Source organism: Cetorhinus maximus, unplaced genomic scaffold, assembly GCF_964194155.1.
Source record: "Cetorhinus maximus unplaced genomic scaffold, sCetMax3.hap1.1 HAP1_SCAFFOLD_190, whole genome shotgun sequence".
Taxonomy (NCBI): domain Eukaryota; kingdom Metazoa; phylum Chordata; class Chondrichthyes; order Lamniformes; family Cetorhinidae; genus Cetorhinus; species Cetorhinus maximus.
The window spans coordinates 295716-321419 of record NW_027596169.1 but is presented as its reverse complement, the minus strand read 5'-3'; positions in this window follow the sequence as shown (position 1 = coordinate 321419).

Genomic DNA, 25704 nt, shown 5'->3' with positions numbered 1-25704 from the left:
TTACAGTCTGTGCTGAGTTGGAGTCTGTGCTGAGTTGGAGTCTGTGATGAGTTACTGTCTGCGCTGAGGTAGAGTCTGTGCTGAGTTAGTGTCTGCGCTGAGTTACTGTCTGCGCTGAGGTAGAGTCTGTGCTGAGTTAGTTTCTGCGCTGAGTTACTCTGTGCTGAGTTAGTGTCTGCGCTGAGTTAGTGTCTGTGCTGAGTTAGCGTCTGCGCTGAGTTAGAGTCCGTGCTGAGTTAGAGTCTGAGCTGAGTTAGAGTCTGTGCTGAGTTAGAGTCTGTGCTGAGTTAGAGTCTTAGCTGAGTTAGAGTCTGTGCTGAGTTAGAGTCTGAGCTGAGTTAGAGTCTGAGCTGAGTTAGAGTCTGTGCTGAGTTAGAGTCTTAGCTGAGTTAGAGTCTTAGCTGAGTTAGAGTCTGTGCTGATTTAGAGTCTGCGCTGATTTAGAGTCCGTGCTGAGTTAGAGTCTGTGCTGAGTTAGAGTCTGCGCTGAGTTAGAGTCTGTGCTGAATTTGTGTCTGCCCTGTTAGAGTCTGAGCTGAGTTAGAGTCTGTGCTAAGTTAGAGTCTTAGCTGAGTTAGAGTCTGCGCTGAGTTAGAGTCTGTGCTGAGCTGGAGACTACGCTGAGTTAGAGTCTGTGCTCAGGTGGAGTCTGTGCTGAGTTAGATTCTGAGCTGAATTAGAGTCTGCGCTGAGGTGGAGTCTGTGCTGAGTTAGATTATGAGCAGAGTTAGAGTCTGCGCTGAGCTATTGTCTGCGCTGAGATAGAGACTGTGCTGAGATAGAGCCCGAGCTGAGCTAGAGCCTGTGCTGAGTTAGAGTCTGCGTTCAGTTGGAGTTGGTGCTGAGTTGGAGTCTCTGCTGAGTTGGAGTCTGTGCTGAGTTAGTGTCTGTGCTGAGTTAGAGTCTGTGCTGACTTAGAGTCTGTGCTGTTTTAGGATCTGTGCTGAGGTAGAATTTGTGCTGAGTTAGAGTCTGTGCTGAGTTGCACTCTGTGCTAAGTTAGTGTCTGCGCTGAGTTAGAGTCTGTGCTGAGTTAGTGTCTGCGCTGAGTTAGAGTCTGTTCTGAATTAGAGTCTGTGCTGAGTTAGTGTCTGCGCTGAGTTAGAGTGTGTGCTGAGTTACTGTCTGCGCTGAGTTAGAGTCTGTGCTGTGTTAGTGTCTGCGCTGTGTTAGTGTCTATGCTGAGTTAGAGTCTGTACTGAGTTACTGTCTGCGCTGAGTTAGAGTCTGTGCTGAGTTAGTTTCTGCGCTGAGTTAGTCTGTGCTGAGTTAGTGTCTGTGCTGAGTTAGTTTCTGCGCTGAGTTAGTGTTTGTCCTGAGTTAGAGTCTGCGCTGAGTTAGAATCTGTGCAGAGTTAGAGTTTGTGTTGAGTTTGAGTCTGCGTGGACCTAGAGTCTGTGCTGAGTTAGAGTCTGCGCTGAGTTATAGTCTGCGCTGAGTTAGAGTCCGCGCTGAGTTAGAGTCTGCGGTGAGTTAGAGTCTGCGCTGAGTTAGAGTCTGCGCTGAGTTAGATTCTGTGCTGAGATAGTGTCTCCGCTGAGTTAGAGTCTGTGATGTGTTAGAGTCTGCGCTGAGTTAGAGTCTGTGCTGAGTTAGAGTCTGCGCTGAGATAGAGTCTGCGGTGAGTTAGAGTCTGTGATGAGTTACTGTCTGCGCTGAGTTAGAGTCTGTGCTGAGTTAGTGTCTGCGCTGTGTTAGTGTCTATGCTGAGTTAGAGTCTGTACTGAGTTACTGTCTGCGCTGATACAGAGTCTGTGCTGAGTTAGTTTCTGCGCTGAGTTAGTCTGTGCTGAGTTAGTGTCTGTGCTGAGTTAGTTTCTGCGCTGAGTTAGTGTTTGTCCTGAGTTAGAGTCTGCGCTGAGTTAGAATCTGTGCAGAGTTAGAGTCTGTGTTGAGTCTGAGTCTGCGTGGACCTAGAGTCTGTGCTGAGTTAGAGTCTGCGCTGAGTTATAGTCTGCGCTGATTTAGAGTCTGCGCTGAGTTACAGTCTGTGCTGAGTTGGAGTCTGTGCTGAGTTGGAGTCTGTGATGAGTTACTGTCTGCGCTGAGTTAGAGTCTGTGATGAGTTAGTGTCTGCGCTGAGTTACTGTCTGCGCTGAGGTAGAGTTTGTGCTGAGTTAGTTTCTGCGCTGAGTTACTCTGTGCTGAGTTAGTGTCTGCGCTGATTTAGTGTCTGTGCTGAGTTAGTGTCTGCGCTGAGTTAGAGTCCGTGCTGAGTTAGAGTCTGAGCTGAGTTAGAGTCTGTGCTGAGTTAGAGTCTGCGCTGAGTTAGAGTCAGTGCTGTGTTAGAGTCTGTGCTGAGTTAGAGTCTGCGCTGAGTTAGAGTCTGTACTGAATTGGAGTATGTACTGAGTTGGAGTCTGTGCTGAGTTAGATTCTGTGCTGAGTTAGAATCTGTGCTGAGTTAGAGTCTGCGCTGAGTTAGAGTCTCCGCTGAGTTAGAGTATGTACTGAATTGGAGTATGTACTGAGTTGGAGTCTGTGCTGAGTTAGATGCTGTGCTGAGTTAGAATCTGTGCTGAGTTAGAGTCTGCGCTGAGTTAGAGTCTGCGCTGAGTTAGAGTCCGTACTGAGTTGGAGTCTGTGCTGAGTTAGAGTCTGTGCTGAGTTAGGGTCTGCGCTCTGTTAGAGTCTGTGCTGTTTTGGAATCAGTGCTGAGTTGGAGTCTGTGCTGAGTTAGAGTCTGTGCTGAGTTAGAGTCTGAGCTGAGTTAGAGTCTGTGCTGAGTTAGAGTCTGTGCTGAGTTAGAGTCTTAGCTGAGTTAGAATCTGCGCTGATTTAGAGTCTGTGCTGAGTTAGAGTCTGTGCTGAGTTAGAGTCTGCGCTGAGTTAGAGTCTGTGCTGAATTTGTGTCTGCCCTGTTAGAGTCTGAGCTGAGTTAGAGTCTGTGCTGAGTTAGAGTCTTAGCTGAGTTAGAGTCTGCGCTGATTTAGAGTCTGTGCTGAGTTAGAGTCTGTGCTGATTTAGAGTCTGTGCTGAGTTAGAGTCTGTGCTGAGTTAGAATCTGTGCTGAGTTAGAGTCTGTGCTGAGTTAGAGTGTGCGCGGAGTTAGAGTCTTTGCTGAGTTAGAGTCTGTGCTGAGTTAGAGTCTGTGCTGAGTTAGAGTGTGCGCAGAGTTAAAGTCTGTGCTGAGTTAGAGTCTGTGCTGAGTTAGAGTCTGTGCTGAGTTAGAGTCTGTCCTGAATTAGAGTGTGTGCGGAGTTAGAGTCGGCGCTGAGTAAGAGTAGGAGCTGAGTTAGAGTCTGTGCTGAGTTAGTGTCTGCGCTGAGTGAGAGTCCGTGCTGAGATAGAGTCTGAGCTGAGTTAGAGTCTGAGCTGAGTTAGAGTCTGTGCTGAGTTAGAGTCTGCGCTGATTTAGAGTCTGTGCTGAGTTGGAGTCTGTGCTGAGTTAGAGTCTGTGCTAAGTTAGAATCTGTGCTGAATTTGTGTCAGCGCTGTTAGAGTCTGAGCTGAGTTAGAGTCTGTGCTGAGTTTGAGTCTTAGCTGAGTTAGAGTCTGCGCTGATTTAGAGTCTGCGCTGAATTAGAGTGTTTGCTGAGTTAGAGTGTTTGCTGAGTTAGAGTCTGTGCTGAGTTAGTGTCTGTGCTGAGTTAGAGTCTGTGCTGACTTAGAGTCTGTGCTGTTTTAGGATCTGTGCTGAGTTAGATTTTGTGCTGTGTTAGAGTCTGTGCTGAGTTGCACTTTGTGCTGAGTTAGTGTCTGCGCTGAGTTAGAGTCTGTTCTGAATTAGAGTCTGTGCTGATTTAGTGTCTGCGCTGAGTTAGAGTGTGTGCTGAGTTAAAGTCTGTGCTGAGTTAGAGACTGCGCTGAGTTAGAGTCTGCGCTGAGTTAGATTCTGTGCTGAGTTAGAGTCTGCGCTGAGATAGAGTCTGCGGTGAGTTAGAGTCTGTGATGAGTTACTGTCTGCGCTGAGTTAGAGTCTGTGCTGAGTTAGTGTCTGCGCTGTGTTAGTGTCTATGCTGAGTTAGAGTCTGTACTGAGTTACTGTCTGCGCTGAGTTAGAGTCTGTGCTGAGTTAGTTTCTGCGCTGAGTTAGTCTGTGCTGAGTTAGTGTCTGTGCTGAGTTAGTTTCTGCGCTGAGTTAGTGTTTGTCCTGAGTTAGAGTCTGCGCTGAGTTAGAATCTGTGCAGAGTTAGAGTCTGTGTTGAGTTTGAGTCTGCGTGGGCCTAGAGTCTGTGCTGAGTTAGAGTCTGCGCTGAGTTATAGTCTGCGCTGAGTTAGAGTCTGCGCTGAGTTAGAGTCTGCGGTGAGTTAGAGTCTGTGTTAAGTTGGAGTCTGCGCTGAGTTACAGTCTGTGCTGAGTTGGAGTCTGTGCTGAGTTGGAGTCTGTGATGAGTTACTGTCTGCGCTGAGGTAGAGTCTGTGCTGAGTTAGTGTCTGCGCTGAGTTACTGTCTGCGCTGAGGTAGAGTCTGTGCTGAGTTAGTTTCTGCGCTGAGTTACTCTGTGCTGAGTTAGTGTCTGCGCTGAGTTAGTGTCTGTGCTGAGTTAGCGTCTGCGCTGAGTTAGAGTCCGTGCTGAGTTAGAGTCTGAGCTGAGTTAGAGTCTGTGCTGAGTTAGAGTCTGTGCTGAGTTAGAGTCTTAGCTGAGTTAGAGTCTGTGCTGAGTTAGAGTCTGAGCTGAGTTAGAGTCTGAGCTGAGTTAGAGTCTGTGCTGAGTTAGAGTCTTAGCTGAGTTAGAGTCTTAGCTGAGTTAGAGTCTGTGCTGATTTAGAGTCTGCGCTGATTTAGAGTCCGTGCTGAGTTAGAGTCTGTGCTGAGTTAGAGTCTGCGCTGAGTTAGAGTCTGTGCTGAATTTGTGTCTGCCCTGTTAGAGTCTGAGCTGAGTTAGAGTCTGTGCTAAGTTAGAGTCTTAGCTGAGTTAGAGTCTGCGCTGAGTTAGAGTCTGTGCTGAGCTGGAGACTACGCTGAGTTAGAGTCTGTGCTCAGGTGGAGTCTGTGCTGAGTTAGATTCTGAGCTGAATTAGAGTCTGCGCTGAGGTGGAGTCTGTGCTGAGTTAGATTATGAGCAGAGTTAGAGTCTGCGCTGAGCTATTGTCTGCGCTGAGATAGAGACTGTGCTGAGATAGAGCCCGAGCTGAGCTAGAGCCTGTGCTGAGTTAGAGTCTGCGTTCAGTTGGAGTTGGTGCTGAGTTGGAGTCTCTGCTGAGTTGGAGTCTGTGCTGAGTTAGTGTCTGTGCTGAGTTAGAGTCTGTGCTGACTTAGAGTCTGTGCTGTTTTAGGATCTGTGCTGAGGTAGAATTTGTGCTGAGTTAGAGTCTGTGCTGAGTTGCACTCTGTGCTAAGTTAGTGTCTGCGCTGAGTTAGAGTCTGTGCTGAGTTAGTGTCTGCGCTGAGTTAGAGTCTGTTCTGAATTAGAGTCTGTGCTGAGTTAGTGTCTGCGCTGAGTTAGAGTGTGTGCTGAGTTACTGTCTGCGCTGAGTTAGAGTCTGTGCTGTGTTAGTGTCTGCGCTGTGTTAGTGTCTATGCTGAGTTAGAGTCTGTACTGAGTTACTGTCTGCGCTGAGTTAGAGTCTGTGCTGAGTTAGTTTCTGCGCTGAGTTAGTCTGTGCTGAGTTAGTGTCTGTGCTGAGTTAGTTTCTGCGCTGAGTTAGTGTTTGTCCTGAGTTAGAGTCTGCGCTGAGTTAGAATCTGTGCAGAGTTAGAGTTTGTGTTGAGTTTGAGTCTGCGTGGACCTAGAGTCTGTGCTGAGTTAGAGTCTGCGCTGAGTTATAGTCTGCGCTGAGTTAGAGTCCGCGCTGAGTTAGAGTCTGCAGTGAGTTAGAGTCTGCGCTGAGTTAGAGTCTGCGCTGAGTTAGATTCTGTGCTGAGATAGTGTCTCCGCTGAGTTAGAGTCTGTGATGTGTTAGAGTCTGCGCTGAGTTAGAGTCTGCGCTGAGTTAAAGTCTGTGCTGGGTTAGGGTCTGCGCTGAGTTAGAGTCTGCACTGTGTTAGAATCTGTGCAGAGTTTGAGTCTGTGCTGAGTTAGAGTCTGTGCTGAGTTAGAGTCTGTGCTGAGTTAGAGTCTGTGCTAAGTTAGAATGTGTGCTGAGTTAGAGTCTGCGCTGAGTTAGATTCTGTGCTGAGTTAGAATCTGTGCTGAGTTAGATTCTGCGCTGAGTTAGAGTCTGTGCTGAGGTGGAGTCTGCAATGAGTTATATTCTGCGCTGAGTTAGAGTCTGCGGGGATTTACAGTCTGCGCTGAGTTAGAGTCTGCGCTGAGTTAGATTCTGTGCTGAGTTAGATCCCGAACTGAGTTAGAGTCTGTGCTGAGTTAGAGTCTGTGTTGAGTTGGAGTCTGCGCTGAGTTAGAGTCTGTGCTGAGCTGGAGTCTGTGCGGAGTTGGAGTCTGTGATCAGTTTGAGTCTGTGCTGAGTTAGGGTCTGCACTGAGTTAGAGTCAGCGCTGAGTTAGAGGCTACGCTGAGTTAGACTCTGTGCTCAGGTGGAGTCTGTGCTGAGTTAGATTCTGAACTGAATTAGATCTGCGCTGAGATAGAGTCTGTGCTGAGATAGAGCCCGAGCTGAGTTAGAGCCTGTGCTGAGTTAGAGTCTGCGTTCAGTTGGAGTCGGTGCTGAGTTGGAGTCTGTGATGAGTTTGAGTCTGTGCTCAGTTGGAGTCTGTGCTGAGTTGGAGTCTGTGCTGAGTTAGCGTCTGTGCTGAGTTAGAGTCTCTGCTGAGTTAGAGTCTGTGCTGAGTTAGAGACTGTGCTGCGTTAGAGTCTGTGCTGAGTTAGAGTCTGTGCTGAGTTAGATTCTGTGCTGAGTTAGAGTCTGTGCTGAGTTAGAGTGTGCGCGGAGTTAGAGTCTGCGCTGAGTTAGAGTCTGTGCTGAGTCAGTGTCTGTGCAGAGTTAGAGTCTCTGCTGTGTTAGAGTCTCTGCTGAGTTAGAGTCTGTGCAGAGTTGGAGTCTGCGCTGAGTTTGAGTCTGTGCTGAGTTAGAGTCAGTTCTGAGTTAGAGTGTGTGCGGAGTTAGAGTCTGCGCTGAGTTAGAGTCTGAGCTGAGTTAGAGTCTGTGCTAAGTTAGTGTCTGCGCTGAGTTAGAGTCCGTGCTGAGTTAGAGTCTGAGATGAGTTAGAGTCTGTGCTGAGTTAGAGTCTGTGCTGAGTTAGAGTCTTAGCTGAGTTAGAGTCTTAGATGAGTTAGATTCTGCGCTGATTTAGAGTCTGCGCTGAGTTAGAGTCCGTGCTGAGTTAGAGTCTGTGCTGAGTTAGAGTCTGTGCTGAGTTAGAGTGTGCGTGGAGTTAGAGTCTGCGCTGAGTTAGAGTCTGTGCTGAGTCAGTGTCTGTGCAGAGTTAGAGTCTCTGCTGTGTTAGAGTCTCTGCTGAGTTAGAGTCTGTGCAGAGTTGGAGTCTGCGCTGAGTTAGAGTCTGTGCTGAGTTAGAGTCTGTGTTGAGTTAGAGTGTGCGCGGAGTTAGAGTCTGCGCTGATTTAGAGTCTGTGCTGTGTTAGAGTCTGTGCTGAGTTAGAGTCTGTGCTGAATTAGAGTCTGTGCTGAGTTAGAGTCTGTGCTGAGTTAGAGTGTGTGCGGAGTTAGAGTCTGCGCTGAGTTAGAGTCTGAGCTGAGTTAGAGTCCGTACTGAGTTGGAGCCTGTGCTGAGTTAGAGTCTGTGCTGAGTTAGGGTCTGCGCTCTGTTCGAGTCTGTGCTGATTTGGAATCAGTGCTGAGTTGGAGTCTGTGCTGAGTTAGAGTCTGTGCTGAGTTAGAGTCTGAGCTGAGTTAGAGTCTGTGCTGAGTTAGAGTCTGTGCTGAGTTAGAGTCTTAGCTGAGTTAGAATCTGAGCTGATTTAGAGTCTGTGCTGAGTTAGAGTCTGTGCTGAGTTAGAGTCTGTGCTGAGTTAGAGTCTGTGCTGAATTTGTGTCTGCCCTGTTAGAGTCTGAGCTGAGTTAGAGTCTGTGCTGAGTTAGAGTCTTAGCTGAGTTAGAGTCTGCGCTGATTTAGAGTCTGTGCTGAGTTAGAGTCTGTGCTGAGTTAGAGTCTGTGCTGAGTTAGAGTCTGCGCTGAGTTAGAGTCTGTGCTGAGCTGGAGACTAGGCTGAGTTAGAGTCTGTGCTCAGGTGGAGTCTGTGCTGAGTTAGATTCTGAGCTGAATTAGAGTCTGCGCTGAGATAGAGTCTGCGCTGAGGTGGAGTCTGTGCTGAGTTAGATTCTGAGCTGAGTTAGAGTCTGCGCTGAGTTATTGTCTGCGCTGACATAGAGTCTGTGCTGAGATAGAGCGCGAGCTGAGTTAGAGCCTGTGCTGAGTTAGAGTCTGCGTTCAGTTGGAGTCGGTGCTGAGTTGGAGTCTCTGCTGAGTTGGAGTCTGTGCTGAGTTAGAGTCTGTGCTGAGTTAGAGTCTGTGCTGAGTTAGAGTGTGCGCGGGGTTAGAGTCTGTGCTGAGTTAGAGTCTGTGCTGAGTTAGAGTCTGTGCTGAGTTAGAGTCTGTGCTGAGTTAGAGTCTGTGCTGAGTTAGAGTGTGCGCGGAGTTAGAGTCTGTGCTGAGTTAGAGTCTGTGCTGAGTTAGAGTCTGTGCTGAGTTAGAGTCTGTGCTGAATTAGAGTGTGTGCGGAGTTAGAGTCTGCGCTGAGTTAGAGTCTGAGCTGAGTTAGAGTCTGTGCTGAGTTAGTGTCTGCGCGGAGTGAGAGTCCGTGCTGAGATAGAGTCTGAGCTGAGTTAGAGTCTGAGCTGAGTTAGAGTCTGTGCTGAGTTAGAGTCTGCGCTGATTTAGAGTCTTTGCTGAGTTGGAGTCTGTGCTGAGTTAGAGTCTGTGCTAAGTTAGAATCTGTGCTGAATTTGTGTCAGAGCTGTTAGAGTCTGAGCTGAGTTAGAGTCTGTGCTGAGTTAGAGTCTTAGCTGAGTTAGAGTCTGCGCTGATTTAGAGTCTGCGCTGAATTAGAGTCTGTGCTGAGTTTGAGTGTTTGCTGAGTTAGAGTCTGTGCTGAGTTAGTGTCTGTGCTGAGTTAGAGTCTGTGCTGACTTAGAGTCTGTGCTGTTTTAGGATCTGTGCTGAGTTAGATTTTGTGCTGAGTTAGAGTCTGTGCTGAGTTGCACTTTGTGCTGAGTTAGTGTCTGCGCTGAGTTAGAGTCTGTGCTGAGTTAGTGTCTGCGCTGAATTAGAGTCTGTTCTGAATTAGAGTCTGTGCTGAGTTAGTGTCTGCGCTGAGTTAGAGTGTGTGCTGAGATAAAGTCTGTGCTGAGTTAGAGACTGCGCTGAGTTAGAGTCTGCGCTGAGTTAGAGTCTGTGCTGAGTTAGAGTCTGCGCTGAGATAGAGTCTGCGGTGAGTTAGAGTCTGTGATGAGTTACTGTCTGCGCTGAGTTAGAGTCTGTGCTGAGTTAGTGTCTGCGCTGTGTTAGTGTCTATGCTGAGTTAGAGTCTGTACTGAGTTACTGTCTGCGCTGATACAGAGTCTGTGCTGAGTTAGTTTCTGCGCTGAGTTAGTCTGTGCTGAGTTAGTGTCTGTGCTGAGTTAGTTTCTGCGCTGAGTTAGTGTTTGTCCTGAGTTAGAGTCTGCGCTGAGTTAGAATCTGTGCAGAGTTAGAGTCTGTGTTGAGTTTGAGTCTGCGTGGACCTAGAGTCTGTGCTGAGTTAGAGTCTGCGCTGAGTTATAGTCTGCGCTGAGTTAGAGTCTGCGCTGAGTTAGAGTCTGTGCTGAGCTGGAGGCTACGCTGAGTTAGAGTCTGTGCTCAGGTGGAGTCTGTGCTGAGTTAGATTCTGAGCTGAATTAGAGTCTGCGCTGAGATAGAGTCTGCGCTGAGGTGGAGTCTGTGCTGAGTTAGATTCTGAGCTGAGTTAGAGTCTGCGCTGATTATTGTCTGCGCTGACATAGAGTCTGTGCTGAGATAGAGCGCGAGCTGAGTTAGAGCCTGTGCTGAGTTAGAGTCTGCGTTCAGTTGGAGTCGGTGCTGAGTTGGAGTCTCTGCTGAGTTGGAGTCTGTGCTGAGTTAGAGTCTGTGCTGAGTTAGAGTCTGTGCTGAGTTAGAGTGTGCGCGGGGTTAGAGTCTGTGCTGAGTTAGAGTCTGTGCTGAGTTAGAGTCTGTGCTGAGTTAGAGTCTGTGCTGAGTTAGAGTCTGTGCTGAGTTAGAGTGTGCGCGGAGTTAGAGTCTTTGCTGAGTTAGAGTCTGTGCTGAGTTAGAGTCTGTGCTGAGTTAGAGTGTGCGCAGAGTTAGAGTCTGTGCTGAGTTAGAGTCTGTGCTGAGTTAGAGTCTGTGCTGAGTTAGAGTCTGTGCTGAATTAGAGTGTGTGCGGAGTTAGAGTCTGCGCTGAGTTAGAGTCTGAGCGGAGTTAGAGTCTGTGCTGAGTTAGTGTCTGCGCGGAGTGAGAGTCCGTGCTGAGATAGAGTCTGAGCTGAGTTAGAGTCTGAGCTGAGTTAGAGTCTGTGCTGAGTTAGAGTCTGCGCTGATTTAGAGTCTGTGCTGAGTTGGAGTCTGTGCTGAGTTAGAGTCTGTGCTAAGTTAGAATCTGTGCTGAATTTGTGTCAGAGCTGTTAGAGTCTGAGCTGAGTTAGAGTCTGTGCTGAGTTAGAGTCTTAGCTGAGTTAGAGTCTGCGCTGATTTAGAGTCTGCGCTGAATTAGAGTCTGTGCTGAGTTAGAGTGTTTGCTGAGTTAGAGTCTGTGCTGAGTTAGTGTCTGTGCTGAGTTAGAGTCTGTGCTGACTTAGAGTCTGTGCTGTTTTAGGATCTGTGCTGAGTTAGATATTGTGCTGAGTTAGAGTCTGTGCTGAGTTGCACTTTGTGCTGAGTTAGTGTCTGCGCTGAGTTAGAGTCTGTGCTGAGTTCGTGTCTGCGCTGAGTTAGAGTCTGTTCTGAATTAGAGTCTGTGCTGAGTTAGTGTCTGCGCTGAGTTAGAGTGTGTGCTGAGTTAAAGTCTGTGCTGAGTTAGAGACTGCGCTGAGTTAGAGTCTGCGCTGAGTTACTGTCTGCGCTGAGGTAGAGTTTGTGCTGAGTTAGTTTCTGCGCTGAGTTACTCTGTGCTGAGTTAGTGTCTGCGCTGATTTAGTGTCTGTGCTGAGTTAGTGTCTGCGCTGAGTTAGAGTCCGTGCTGAGTTAGAGTCTGAGCTGAGTTAGAGTCTGTGCTGAGTTAGAGTCTGCGCTGAGTTAGAGTCAGTGCTGTGTTAGAGTCTGTGCTGAGTTAGAGTCTGCGCTGAGTTAGAGTCTGTACTGAATTGGAGTATGTACTGAGTTGGAGTCTGTGCTGAGTTAGATTCTGTGCTGAGTTAGAATCTGTGCTGAGTTAGAGTCTGCGCTGAGTTAGAGTCTCCGCTGAGTTAGAGTATGTACTGAATTGGAGTATGTACTGAGTTGGAGTCTGTGCTGAGTTAGATGCTGTGCTGAGTTAGAATCTGTGCTGAGTTAGAGTCTGCGCTGAGTTAGAGTCTGCGCTGAGTTAGAGTCCGTACTGAGTTGGAGTCTGTGCTGAGTTAGAGTCTGTGCTGAGTTAGGGTCTGCGCTCTGTTAGAGTCTGTGCTGTTTTGGAATCAGTGCTGAGTTGGAGTCTGTGCTGAGTTAGAGTCTGTGCTGAGTTAGAGTCTGAGCTGAGTTAGAGTCTGTGCTGAGTTAGAGTCTGTGCTGAGTTAGAGTCTTAGCTGAGTTAGAATCTGCGCTGATTTAGAGTCTGTGCTGAGTTAGAGTCTGTGCTGAGTTAGAGTCTGCGCTGAGTTAGAGTCTGTGCTGAATTTGTGTCTGCCCTGTTAGAGTCTGAGCTGAGTTAGAGTCTGCGCTGATTTAGAGTCTGTGCTGAGTTAGAGTCTGTGCTGATTTAGAGTCTGTGCTGAGTTAGAGTCTGTGCTGAGTTAGAATCTGTGCTGAGTTAGAGTCTGTGCTGAGTTAGAGTGTGCGCGGAGTTAGAGTCTTTGCTGAGTTAGAGTCTGTGCTGAGTTAGAGTCTGTGCTGAGTTAGAGTGTGCGCAGAGTTAAAGTCTGTGCTGAGTTAGAGTCTGTGCTGAGTTAGAGTCTGTGCTGAGTTAGAGTCTGTCCTGAATTAGAGTGTGTGCGGAGTTAGAGTCTGCGCTGAGTAAGAGTAGGAGCTGAGTTAGAGTCTGTGCTGAGTTAGTGTCTGCGCTGAGTGAGAGTCCGTGCTGAGATAGAGTCTGAGCTGAGTTAGAGTCTGAGCTGAGTTAGAGTCTGTGCTGAGTTAGAGTCTGCGCTGATTTAGAGTCTGTGCTGAGTTGGAGTCTGTGCTGAGTTAGAGTCTGTGCTAAGTTAGAATCTGTGCTGAATTTGTGTCAGCGCTGTTAGAGTCTGAGCTGAGTTAGAGTCTGTGCTGAGTTTGAGTCTTAGCTGAGTTAGAGTCTGCGCTGATTTAGAGTCTGCGCTGAATTAGAGTGTTTGCTGAGTTAGAGTGTTTGCTGAGTTAGAGTCTGTGCTGAGTTAGTGTCTGTGCTGAGTTAGAGTCTGTGCTGACTTAGAGTCTGTGCTGTTTTAGGATCTGTGCTGAGTTAGATTTTGTGCTGTGTTAGAGTCTGTGCTGAGTTGCACTTTGTGCTGAGTTAGTGTCTGCGCTGAGTTAGAGTCTGTGCTGAGTTAGTGTCTGCGCTGAGTTAGAGTCTGTTCTGAATTAGAGTCTGTGCTGATTTAGTGTCTGCGCTGAGTTAGAGTGTGTGCTGAGTTAAAGTCTGTGCTGAGTTAGAGACTGCGCTGAGTTAGAGTCTGCGCTGAGTTAGATTCTGTGCTGAGTTAGAGTCTGCGCTGAGATAGAGTCTGCGGTGAGTTAGAGTCTGTGATGAGTTACTGTCTGCGCTGAGTTAGAGTCTGTGCTGAGTTAGTGTCTGCGCTGTGTTAGTGTCTATGCTGAGTTAGAGTCTGTACTGAGTTACTGTCTGCGCTGAGTTAGAGTCTGTGCTGAGTTAGTTTCTGCGCTGAGTTAGTCTGTGCTGAGTTAGTGTCTGTGCTGAGTTAGTTTCTGCGCTGAGTTAGTGTTTGTCCTGAGTTAGAGTCTGCGCTGAGTTAGAATCTGTGCAGAGTTAGAGTCTGTGTTGAGTTTGAGTCTGCGTGGACCTAGAGTCTGTGCTGAGTTAGAGTCTGCGCTGAGTTATAGTCTGCGCTGAGTTAGAGTCTGCGCTGAGTTAGAGTCTGCGGTGAGTTAGAGTCTGTGTTAAGTTGGAGTCTGCGCTGAGTTACAGTCTGTGCTGAGTTGGAGTCTGTGCTGAGTTGGAGTCTGTGATGAGTTACTGTCTGCGCTGAGGTAGAGTCTGTGCTGAGTTAGTGTCTGCGCTGAGTTACTGTCTGCGCTGAGGTAGAGTCTGTGCTGAGTTAGTTTCTGCGCTGAGTTACTCTGTGCTGAGTTAGTGTCTGCGCTGAGTTCGTGTCTGTGCTGAGTTAGCGTCTGCGCTGAGTTAGAGTCCGTGCTGAGTTAGAGTCTGAGCTGAGTTAGAGTCTGTGCTGAGTTAGAGTCTGTGCTGAGTTAGAGTCTTAGCTGAGTTAGAGTCTGTGCTGAGTTAGAGTCTGAGCTGAGTTAGAGTCTGAGCTGAGTTAGAGTCTGTGCTGAGTTAGAGTCTTAGCTGAGTTAGAGTCTTAGCTGAGTTAGAGTCTGTGCTGATTTAGAGTCTGCGCTGATTTAGAGTCCGTGCTGAGTTAGAGTCTGTGCTGAGTTAGAGTCTGCGCTGAGTTAGAGTCTGTGCTGAATTTGTGTCTGCCCTGTTAGAGTCTGAGCTGAGTTAGAGTCTGTGCTAAGTTAGAGTCTTAGCTGAGTTAGAGTCTGCGCTGAGTTAGAGTCTGTGCTGAGCTGGAGACTACGCTGAGTTAGAGTCTGTGCTCAGGTGGAGTCTGTGCTGAGTTAGATTCTGAGCTGAATTAGAGTCTGCGCTGAGGTGGAGTCTGTGCTGAGTTAGATTATGAGCAGAGTTAGAGTCTGCGCTGAGCTATTGTCTGCGCTGAGATAGAGACTGTGCTGAGATAGAGCCCGAGCTGAGCTAGAGCCTGTGCTGAGTTAGAGTCTGCGTTCAGTTGGAGTTGGTGCTGAGTTGGAGTCTCTGCTGAGTTGGAGTCTGTGCTGAGTTAGTGTCTGTGCTGAGTTAGAGTCTGTGCTGACTTAGAGTCTGTGCTGTTTTAGGATCTGTGCTGAGGTAGAATTTGTGCTGAGTTAGAGTCTGTGCTGAGTTGCACTCTGTGCTAAGTTAGTGTCTGCGCTGAGTTAGAGTCTGTGCTGAGTTAGTGTCTGCGCTGAGTTAGAGTCTGTTCTGAATTAGAGTCTGTGCTGAGTTAGTGTCTGCGCTGAGTTAGAGTGTGTGCTGAGTTACTGTCTGCGCTGAGTTAGAGTCTGTGCTGTGTTAGTGTCTGCGCTGTGTTAGTGTCTATGCTGAGTTAGAGTCTGTACTGAGTTACTGTCTGCGCTGAGTTAGAGTCTGTGCTGAGTTAGTTTCTGCGCTGAGTTAGTCTGTGCTGAGTTAGTGTCTGTGCTGAGTTAGTTTCTGCGCTGAGTTAGTGTTTGTCCTGAGTTAGAGTCTGCGCTGAGTTAGAATCTGTGCAGAGTTAGAGTTTGTGTTGAGTTTGAGTCTGCGTGGACCTAGAGTCTGTGCTGAGTTAGAGTCTGCGCTGAGTTATAGTCTGCGCTGAGTTAGAGTCCGCGCTGAGTTAGAGTCTGCGGTGAGTTAGAGTCTGCGCTGAGTTAGAGTCTGCGCTGAGTTAGATTCTGTGCTGAGATAGTGTCTCCGCTGAGTTAGAGTCTGTGATGTGTTAGAGTCTGCGCTGAGTTAGAGTCTGTGCTGAGTTAGAGTCTGCGCTGAGATAGAGTCTGCGGTGAGTTAGAGTCTGTGATGAGTTACTGTCTGCGCTGAGTTAGAGTCTGTGCTGAGTTAGTGTCTGCGCTGTGTTAGTGTCTATGCTGAGTTAGAGTCTGTACTGAGTTACTGTCTGCGCTGATACAGAGTCTGTGCTGAGTTAGTTTCTGCGCTGAGTTAGTCTGTGCTGAGTTAGTGTCTGTGCTGAGTTAGTTTCTGCGCTGAGTTAGTGTTTGTCCTGAGTTAGAGTCTGCGCTGAGTTAGAATCTGTGCAGAGTTAGAGTCTGTGTTGAGTTTGAGTCTGCGTGGACCTAGAGTCTGTGCTGAGTTAGAGTCTGCGCTGAGTTATAGTCTGCGCTGATTTAGAGTCTGCGCTGAGTTACAGTCTGTGCTGAGTTGGAGTCTGTGCTGAGTTGGAGTCTGTGATGAGTTACTGTCTGCGCTGAGTTAGAGTCTGTGATGAGTTAGTGTCTGCGCTGAGTTACTGTCTGCGCTGAGGTAGAGTTTGTGCTGAGTTAGTTTCTGCGCTGAGTTACTCTGTGCTGAGTTAGTGTCTGCGCTGATTTAGTGTCTGTGCTGAGTTAGTGTCTGCGCTGAGTTAGAGTCCGTGCTGAGTTAGAGTCTGAGCTGAGTTAGAGTCTGTGCTGAGTTAGAGTCTGCGCTGAGTTAGAGTCAGTGCTGTGTTAGAGTCTGTGCTGAGTTAGAGTCTGCGCTGAGTTAGAGTCTGTACTGAATTGGAGTATGTACTGAGTTGGAGTCTGTGCTGAGTTAGATTCTGTGCTGAGTTAGAATCTGTGCTGAGTTAGAGTCTGCGCTGAGTTAGAGTCTCCGCTGAGTTAGAGTATGTACTGAATTGGAGTATGTACTGAGTTGGAGTCTGTGCTGAGTTAGATGCTGTGCTGAGTTAGAATCTGTGCTGAGTTAGAGTCTGCGCTGAGTTAGAGTCTGCGCTGAGTTAGAGTCCGTACTGAGTTGGAGTCTGTGCTGAGTTAGAGTCTGTGCTGAGTTAGGGTCTGCGCTCTGTTAGAGTCTGTGCTGTTTTGGAATCAGTGCTGAGTTGGAGTCTGTGCTGAGTTAGAGTCTGTGCTGAGTTAGAGTCTGAGCTGAGTTAGAGTCTGTGCTGAGTTAGAGTCTGTGCTGAGTTAGAGTCTTAGCTGAGTTAGAATCTGCGCTGATTTAGAGTCTGTGCTGAGTTAGAGTCTGTGCTGAGTTAGAGTCTGCGCTGAGTTAGAGTCTGTGCTGAATTTGTGTCTGCCCTGTTAGAGTCTGAGCTGAGTTAGAGTCTGTGCTGAGTTAGAGTCTTAGCTGAGTTAGAGTCTGCGCTGATTTAGAGTCTGTGCTGAGTTAGAGTCTGTGCTGATTTAGAGTCTGTGCTGAGTTAGAGTCTGTGCTGAGTTAGAATCTGTGCTGAGTTAGAGTCTGTGCTGAGTTAGAGTGTGCGCGGAGTTAGAGTCTTTGCTGAGTTAGAGTCTGTGCTGAGTTAGAGTCTGTGCTGAGTTAGAGTGTGCGCAGAGTTAAAGTCTGTGCTGAGTTAGAGTCTGTGCTGAGTTAGAGTCTGTGCTGAGTTAGAGTCTGTCCTGAATTAGAGTGTGTGCGGAGTTAGAGTCGGCGCTGAGTAAGAGTAGGAGCTGAGTTAGAGTCTGTGCTGAGTTAGTGTCTGCGCTGAGTGAGAGTCCGTGCTGAGATAGAGTCTGAGCTGAGTTAGAGTCTGAGCTGAGTTAGAGTCTGTGCTGAGTTAGAGTCTGCGCTGATTTAGAGTCTGTGCTGAGTTGGAGTCTGTGCTGAGTTAGAGTCTGTGCTAAGTTAGAATCTGTGCTGAATTTGTGTCAGCGCTGTTAGAGTCTGAGCTGAGTTAGAGTCTGTGCTGAGTTTGAGTCTTAGCTGAGTTAGAGTCTGCGCTGATTTAGAGTCTGCGCTGAATTAGAGTGTTTGCTGAGTTAGAGTGTTTGCTGAGTTAGAGTCTGTGCTGAGTTAGTGTCTGTGCTGAGTTAGAGTCTGTGCTGACTTAGAGTCTGTGCTGTTTTAGGATCTGTGCTGAGTTAGATTTTGTGCTGTGTTAGAGTCTGTGCTGAGTTGCACTTTGTGCTGAGTTAGTGTCTGCGCTGAGTTAGAGTCTGTTCTGAATTAGAGTCTGTGCTGATTTAGTGTCTGCGCTGAGTTAGAGTGTGTGCTGAGTTAAAGTCTGTGCTGAGTTAGAGACTGCGCTGAGTTAGAGTCTGCGCTGAGTTAGATTCTGTGCTGAGTTAGAGTCTGCGCTGAGATAGAGTCTGCGGTGAGTTAGAGTCTGTGATGAGTTACTGTCTGCGCTGAGTTAGAGTCTGTGCTGAGTTAGTGTCTGCGCTGTGTTAGTGTCTATGCTGAGTTAGAGTCTGTACTGAGTTACTGTCTGCGCTGAGTTAGAGTCTGTGCTGAGTTAGTTTCTGCGCTGAGTTAGTCTGTGCTGAGTTAGTGTCTGTGCTGAGTTAGTTTCTGCGCTGAGTTAGTGTTTGTCCTGAGTTAGAGTCTGCGCTGAGTTAGAATCTGTGCAGAGTTAGAGTCTGTGTTGAGTTTGAGTCTGCGTGGGCCTAGAGTCTGTGCTGAGTTAGAGTCTGCGCTGAGTTATAGTCTGCGCTGAGTTAGAGTCTGCGCTGAGTTAGAGTCTGCGGTGAGTTAGAGTCTGTGTTAAGTTGGAGTCTGCGCTGAGTTACAGTCTGTGCTGAGTTGGAGTCTGTGCTGAGTTGGAGTCTGTGATGAGTTACTGTCTGCGCTGAGGTAGAGTCTGTGCTGAGTTAGTGTCTGCGCTGAGTTACTGTCTGCGCTGAGGTAGAGTCTGTGCTGAGTTAGTTTCTGCGCTGAGTTACTCTGTGCTGAGTTAGTGTCTGCGCTGAGTTCGTGTCTGTGCTGAGTTAGCGTCTGCGCTGAGTTAGAGTCCGTGCTGAGTTAGAGTCTGAGCTGAGTTAGAGTCTGTGCTGAGTTAGAGTCTGTGCTGAGTTAGAGTCTTAGCTGAGTTAGAGTCTGTGCTGAGTTAGAGTCTGAGCTGAGTTAGAGTCTGAGCTGAGTTAGAGTCTGTGCTGAGTTAGAGTCTTAGCTGAGTTAGAGTCTTAGCTGAGTTAGAGTCTGTGCTGATTTAGAGTCTGCGCTGATTTAGAGTCCGTGCTGAGTTAGAGTCTGTGCTGAGTTAGAGTCTGCGCTGAGTTAGAGTCTGTGCTGAATTTGTGTCTGCCCTGTTAGAGTCTGAGCTGAGTTAGAGTCTGTGCTAAGTTAGAGTCTTAGCTGAGTTAGAGTCTGCGCTGAGTTAGAGTCTGTGCTGAGCTGGAGACTACGCTGAGTTAGAGTCTGTGCTCAGGTGGAGTCTGTGCTGAGTTAGATTCTGAGCTGAATTAGAGTCTGCGCTGAGGTGGAGTCTGTGCTGAGTTAGATTATGAGCAGAGTTAGAGTCTGCGCTGAGCTATTGTCTGCGCTGAGATAGAGACTGTGCTGAGATAGAGCCCGAGCTGAGCTAGAGCCTGTGCTGAGTTAGAGTCTGCGTTCAGTTGGAGTTGGTGCTGAGTTGGAGTCTCTGCTGAGTTGGAGTCTGTGCTGAGTTAGTGTCTGTGCTGAGTTAGAGTCTGTGCTGACTTAGAGTCTGTGCTGTTTTAGGATCTGTGCTGAGGTAGAATTTGTGCTGAGTTAGAGTCTGTGCTGAGTTGCACTCTGTGCTAAGTTAGTGTCTGCGCTGAGTTAGAGTCTGTGCTGAGTTAGTGTCTGCGCTGAGTTAGAGTCTGTTCTGAATTAGAGTCTGTGCTGAGTTAGTGTCTGCGCTGAGTTAGAGTGTGTGCTGAGTTACTGTCTGCGCTGAGTTAGAGTCTGTGCTGTGTTAGTGTCTGCGCTGTGTTAGTGTCTATGCTGAGTTAGAGTCTGTACTGAGTTACTGTCTGCGCTGAGTTAGAGTCTGTGCTGAGTAAGTTTCTGCGCTGAGTTAGTCTGTGCTGAGTTAGTGTCTGTGCTGAGTTAGTTTCTGCGCTGAGTTAGTGTTTGTCCTGAGTTAGAGTCTGCGCTGAGTTAGAATCTGTGCAGAGTTAGAGTTTGTGTTGAGTTTGAGTCTGCGTGGACCTAGAGTCTGTGCTGAGTTAGAGTCTGCGCTGAGTTATAGTCTGCGCTGAGTTAGAGTCCGCGCTGAGTTAGAGTCTGCAGTGAGTTAGAGTCTGCGCTGAGTTAGAGTCTGCGCTGAGTTAGATTCTGTGCTGAGATAGTGTCTCCGCTGAGTTAGAGTCTGTGATGTGTTAGAGTCTGCGCTGAGTTAGAGTCTGCGCTGAGTTAAAGTCTGTGCTGGGTTAGGGTCTGCGCTGAGTTAGAGTCTGCACTGTGTTAGAATCTGTGCAGAGTTTGAGTCTGTGCTGAGTTAGAGTCTGTGCTGAGTTAGAGTCTGTGCTGAGTTAGAGTCTGTGCTAAGTTAGAATGTGTGCTGAGTTAGAGTCTGCGCTGAGTTAGATTCTGTGCTGAGTTAGAATCTGTGCTGAGTTAGATTCTGCGCTGAGTTAGAGTCTGTGCTGAGGTGGAGTCTGCAATGAGTTATATTCTGCGCTGAGTTAGAGTCTGCGGGGATTTACAGTCTGCGCTGAGTTAGAGTCTGCGCTGAGTTAGATTCTGTGCTGAGTTAGATCCCGAACTGAGTTAGAGTCTGTGCTGAGTTAGAGTCTGTGTTGAGTTGGAGTCTGCGCTGAGTTAGAGTCTGTGCTGAGCTGGAGTCTGTGCGGAGTTGGAGTCTGTGATCAGTTTGAGACTGTGCTGAGTTAGGGTCTGCACTGAGTTAGAGTCAGCGCTGAGTTAGAGGCTACGCTGAGTTAGACTCTGTGCTCAGGTGGAGTCTGTGCTGAGTTAGATTCTGAACTGAATTAGAGTCTGCGCTGAGATAGAGTCTGTGCTGAGATAGAGCCCGAGCTGAGTTAGAGCCTGTGCTGAGTTAGAGTCTGCGTTCAGTTGGAGTCGGTGCTGAGTTGGAGTCTGTGATGAGTTTGAGTCTGTGCTCAGTTGGAGTCTGTGCTGAGTTGGAGTCTGTGCTGAGTTAGCGTCTGTGCTGAGTTAGAGTCTCTGCTGAGTTAGAGTCTGTGCTGAGTTAGAGACTGTGCTGCGTTAGAGTCTGTGCTGAGTTAGAGTCTGTGCTGAGTTAGATTCTGTGCTGAGTTAGAGTCTGTGCTGAGTTAGAGTGTGCGCGGAGTTAGAGTCTGCGCTGAGTTAGAGTCTGTGCTGAGTCAGTGTCTGTGCAGAGTTAGAGTCTCTGCTGTGTTAGAGTCTCTGCTGAGTTAGAGTCTGTGCAGAGTTGGAGTCTGCGCTGAGTTTGAGTCTGTGCTGAGTTAGAGTCAGTTCTGAGTTAGAGTGTGTGCGGAGTTAGAGTCTGCGCTGAGTTAGAGTCTGAGCTGAGTTAGAGTCTGTGCTAAGTTAGTGTCTGCGCTGAGTTAGAGTCCGTGCTGAGTTAGAGTCTGAGATGAGTTAGAGTCTGTGCTGAGTTAGAGTCTGTGCTGAGTTAGAGTCTTAGCTGAGTTAGAGTCTTAGATGAGTTAGATTCTGCGCTGATTTAGAGTCTGCGCTGAGTTAGAGTCCGTGCTGAGTTAGAGTCTGTGCTGAGTTAGAGTCTGTGCTGAGTTAGAGTGTGCGTGGAGTTAGAGTCTGCGCTGAGTTAGAGTCTGTGCTGAGTCAGTGTCTGTGCAGAGTTAGAGTCTCTGCTGTGTTAGAGTCTCTGCTGAGTTAGAGTCTGTGCAGAGTTGGAGTCTGCGCTGAGTTAGAGTCTGTGCTGAGTTAGAGTCTGTGTTGAGTTAGAGTGTGCGCGGAGTTAGAGTCTGCGCTGATTTAGAGTCTGTGCTGTGTTAGAGTCTGTGCTGAGTTAGAGTCTGTGCTGAATTAGAGTCTGTGCTGAGTTAGAGTCTGTGCTGAGTTAGAGTGTGTGCGGAGTTAGAGTCTGCGCTGAGTTAGAGTCTGAGCTGAGTTAGAGTCCGTACTGAGTTGGAGCCTGTGCTGAGTTAGAGTCTGTGCTGAGTTAGGGTCTGCGCTCTGTTCGAGTCTGTGCTGATTTGGAATCAGTGCTGAGTTGGAGTCTGTGCTGAGTTAGAGTCTGTGCTGAGTTAGAGTCTGAGCTGAGTTAGAGTCTGTGCTGAGTTAGAGTCTGTGCTGAGTTAGAGTCTTAGCTGAGTTAGAATCTGAGCTGATTTAGAGTCTGTGCTGAGTTAGAGTCTGTGCTGAGTTAGAGTCTGTGCTGAGTTAGAGTCTGTGCTGAATTTGTGTCTGCCCTGTTAGAGTCTGAGCTGAGTTAGAGTCTGTGCTGAGTTAGAGTCTTAGCTGAGTTAGAGTCTGCGCTGATTTAGAGTCTGTGCTGAGTTAGAGTCTGTGCTGAGTTAGAGTCTGTGCTGAGTTAGAGTCTGCGCTGAGTTAGAGTCTGTGCTGAGCTGGAGACTAGGCTGAGTTAGAGTCTGTGCTCAGGTGGAGTCTGTGCTGAGTTAGATTCTGAGCTGAATTAGAGTCTGCGCTGAGATAGAGTCTGCGCTGAGGTGGAGTCTGTGCTGAGTTAGATTCTGAGCTGAGTTAGAGTCTGCGCTGAGTTATTGTCTGCGCTGACATAGAGTCTGTGCTGAGATAGAGCGCGAGCTGAGTTAGAGCCTGTGCTGAGTTAGAGTCTGCGTTCAGTTGGAGTCGGTGCTGAGTTGGAGTCTCTGCTGAGTTGGAGTCTGTGCTGAGTTAGAGTCTGTGCTGAGTTAGAGTCTGTGCTGAGTTAGAGTGTGCGCGGGGTTAGAGTCTGTGCTGAGTTAGAGTCTGTGCTGAGTTAGAGTCTGTGCTGAGTTAGAGTCTGTGCTGAGTTAGAGTCTGTGCTGAGTTAGAGTGTGCGCGGAGTTAGAGTCTGTGCTGAGTTAGAGTCTGTGCTGAGTTAGAGTCTGTGCTGAGTTAGAGTCTGTGCTGAATTAGAGTGTGTGCGGAGTTAGAGTCTGCGCTGAGTTAGAGTCTGAGCTGAGTTAGAGTCTGTGCTGAGTTAGTGTCTGCGCGGAGTGAGAGTCCGTGCTGAGATAGAGTCTGAGCTGAGTTAGAGTCTGAGCTGAGTTAGAGTCTGTGCTGAGTTAGAGTCTGCGCTGATTTAGAGTCTTTGCTGAGTTGGAGTCTGTGCTGAGTTAGAGTCTGTGCTAAGTTAGAATCTGTGCTGAATTTGTGTCAGAGCTGTTAGAGTCTGAGCTGAGTTAGAGTCTGTGCTGAGTTAGAGTCTTAGCTGAGTTAGAGTCTGCGCTGATTTAGAGTCTGCGCTGAATTAGAGTCTGTGCTGAGTTTGAGTGTTTGCTGAGTTAGAGTCTGTGCTGAGTTAGTGTCTGTGCTGAGTTAGAGTCTGTGCTGACTTAGAGTCTGTGCTGTTTTAGGATCTGTGCTGAGTTAGATTTTGTGCTGAGTTAGAGTCTGTGCTGAGTTGCACTTTGTGCTGAGTTAGTGTCTGCGCTGAGTTAGAGTCTGTGCTGAGTTAGTGTCTGCGCTGAATTAGAGTCTGTTCTGAATTAGAGTCTGTGCTGAGTTAGTGTCTGCGCTGAGTTAGAGTGTGTGCTGAGATAAAGTCTGTGCTGAGTTAGAGACTGCGCTGAGTTAGAGTCTGCGCTGAGTTAGAGTCTGTGCTGAGTTAGAGTCTGCGCTGAGATAGAGTCTGCGGTGAGTTAGAGTCTGTGATGAGTTACTGTCTGCGCTGAGTTAGAGTCTGTGCTGAGTTAGTGTCTGCGCTGTGTTAGTGTCTATGCTGAGTTAGAGTCTGTACTGAGTTACTGTCTGCGCTGAGTTAGAGTCTGTGCTGAGTTAGTTTCTGCGCTGAGTTAGTCTGTGCTGAGTTAGTGTCTGTGCTGAGTTAGTTTCTGCGCTGAGTTAGTGTTTGTCCTGAGTTAGAGTCTGCGCTGAGTTAGAATCTGTGCAGAGTTAGAGTCTGTGTTGAGTTTGAGTCTGCGTGGACCTAGAGTCTGTGCTGAGTTAGAGTCTGCGCTGAGTTATAGTCTGCGCTGAGTTAGAGTCTGCGCTGAGTTAGAGTCTGTGCTGAGCTGGAGGCTACGCTGAGTTAGAGTCTGTGCTCAGGTGGAGTCTGTGCTGAGTTAGATTCTGAGCTGAATTAGAGTCTGCGCTGAGATAGAGTCTGCGCTGAGGTGGAGTCTGTGCTGAGTTAGATTCTGAGCTGAGTTAGAGTCTGCGCTGATTATTGTCTGCGCTGACATAGAGTCTGTGCTGAGATAGAGCGCGAGCTGAGTTAGAGCCTGTGCTGAGTTAGAGTCTGCGTTCAGTTGGAGTCGGTGCTGAGTTGGAGTCTCTGCTGAGTTGGAGTCTGTGCTGAGTTAGAGTCTGTGCTGAGTTAGAGTCTGTGCTGAGTTAGAGTGTGCGCGGGGTTAGAGTCTGTGCTGAGTTAGAGTCTGTGCTGAGTTAGAGTCTGTGCTGAGTTAGAGTCTGTGCTGAGTTAGAGTCTGTGCTGAGTTAGAGTGTGCGCGGAGTTAGAGTCTTTGCTGAGTTAGAGTCTGTGCTGAGTTAGAGTCTGTGCTGAGTTAGAGTGTGCGCAGAGTTAGAGTCTGTGCTGAGTTAGAGTCTGTGCTGAGTTAGAGTCTGTGCTGAGTTAGAGTCTGTGCTGAATTAGAGTGTGTGCGGAGTTAGAGTCTGCGCTGAGTTAGAGTCTGAGCGGAGTTAGAGTCTGTGCTGAGTTAGTGTCTGCGCGGAGTGAGAGTCCGTGCTGAGATAGAGTCTGAGCTGAGTTAGAGTCTGAGCTGAGTTAGAGTCTGTGCTGAGTTAGAGTCTGCGCTGATTTAGAGTCTGTGCTGAGTTGGAGTCTGTGCTGAGTTAGAGTCTGTGCTAAGTTAGAATCTGTGCTGAATTTGTGTCAGAGCTGTTAGAGTCTGAGCTGAGTTAGAGTCTGTGCTGAGTTAGAGTCTTAGCTGAGTTAGAGTCTGCGCTGATTTAGAGTCTGCGCTGAATTAGAGTCTGTGCTGAGTTAGAGTGTTTGCTGAGTTAGAGTCTGTGCTGAGTTAGTGTCTGTGCTGAGTTAGAGTCTGTGCTGACTTAGAGTCTGTGCTGTTTTAGGATCTGTGCTGAGTTAGATATTGTGCTGAGTTAGAGTCTGTGCTGAGTTGCACTTTGTGCTGAGTTAGTGTCTGCGCTGAGTTAGAGTCTGTGCTGAGTTCGTGTCTGCGCTGAGTTAGAGTCTGTTCTGAATTAGAGTCTGTGCTGAGTTAGTGTCTGCGCTGAGTTAGAGTGTGTGCTGAGTTAAAGTCTGTGCTGAGTTAGAGACTGCGCTGAGTTAGAGTCTGCGCTGAGTTACTGTCTGCGCTGAGGTAGAGTTTGTGCTGAGTTAGTTTCTGCGCTGAGTTACTCTGTGCTGAGTTAGTGTCTGCGCTGATTTAGTGTCTGTGCTGAGTTAGTGTCTGCGCTGAGTTAGAGTCCGTGCTGAGTTAGAGTCTGAGCTGAGTTAGAGTCTGTGCTGAGTTAGAGTCTGCGCTGAGTTAGAGTCAGTGCTGTGTTAGAGTCTGTGCTGAGTTAGAGTCTGCGCTGAGTTAGAGTCTGTACTGAATTGGAGTATGTACTGAGTTGGAGTCTGTGCTGAGTTAGATTCTGTGCTGAGTTAGAATCTGTGCTGAGTTAGAGTCTGCGCTGAGTTAGAGTCTCCGCTGAGTTAGAGTATGTACTGAATTGGAGTATGTACTGAGTTGGAGTCTGTGCTGAGTTAGATGCTGTGCTGAGTTAGAATCTGTGCTGAGTTAGAGTCTGCGCTGAGTTAGAGTCTGCGCTGAGTTAGAGTCCGTACTGAGTTGGAGTCTGTGCTGAGTTAGAGTCTGTGCTGAGTTAGGGTCTGCGCTCTGTTAGAGTCTGTGCTGTTTTGGAATCAGTGCTGAGTTGGAGTCTGTGCTGAGTTAGAGTCTGTGCTGAGTTAGAGTCTGAGCTGAGTTAGAATCTGTGCTGAGTTAGAGTCTGTGCTGAGTTAGAGTCTTAGCTGATTTAGAATCTGCGCTGATTTAGAGTCTGTGCTGAGTTAGAGTCTGTGCTGAGTTAGAGTCTGCGCTGAGTTAGAGTCTGTGCTGAATTTGTGTCTGCCCTGTTAGAGTCTGAGCTGAGTTAGAGTCTGTGCTGAGTTAGAGTCTTAGCTGAGTTAGAGTCTGCGCTGATTTAGAGTCTGTGCTGAGTTAGAGTCTGTGCTGATTTAGAGTCTGTGCTGAGTTAGAGTCTGTGCTGAGTTAGAATCTGTGCTGAGTTAGAGTCTGTGCTGAGTTAGAGTGTGCGCGGAGTTAGAGTCTTTGCTGAGTTAGAGTCTGTGCTGAGTTAGAGTCTGTGCTGAGTTAGAGTGTGCGCAGAGTTAAAGTCTGTGCTGAGTTAGAGTCTGTGCTGAGTTAGAGTCTGTGCTGAGTTAGAGTCTGTCCTGAATTAGAGTGTGTGCGGAGTTAGAGTCTGCGCTGAGTAAGAGTAGGAGCTGAGTTAGAGTCTGTGCTGAGTTAGTGTCTGCGCTGAGTGAGAGTCCGTGCTGAGATAGAGTCTGAGCTGAGTTAGAGTCTGAGCTGAGTTAGAGTCTGTGCTGAGTTAGAGTCTGCGCTGATTTAGAGTCTGTGCTGAGTTGGAGTCTGTGCTGAGTTAGAGTCTGTGCTAAGTTAGAATCTGTGCTGAATTTGTGTCAGCGCTGTTAGAGTCTGAGCTGAGTTAGAGTCTGTGCTGAGTTTGAGTCTTAGCTGAGTTAGAGTCTGCGCTGATTTAGAGTCTGCGCTGAATTAGAGTGTTTGCTGAGTTAGAGTGTTTGCTGAGTTAGAGTCTGTGCTGAGTTAGTGTCTGTGCTGAGTTAGAGTCTGTGCTGACTTAGAGTCTGTGCTGTTTTAGGATCTGTGCTGAGTTAGATTTTGTGCTGTGTTAGAGTCTGTGCTGAGTTGCACTTTGTGCTGAGTTAGTGTCTGCGCTGAGTTAGAGTCTGTGCTGAGTTAGTGTCTGCGCTGAGTTAGAGTCTGTTCTGAATTAGAGTCTGTGCTGATTTAGTGTCTGCGCTGAGTTAGAGTGTGTGCTGAGTTAAAGTCTGTGCTGAGTTAGAGACTGCGCTGAGTTAGAGTCT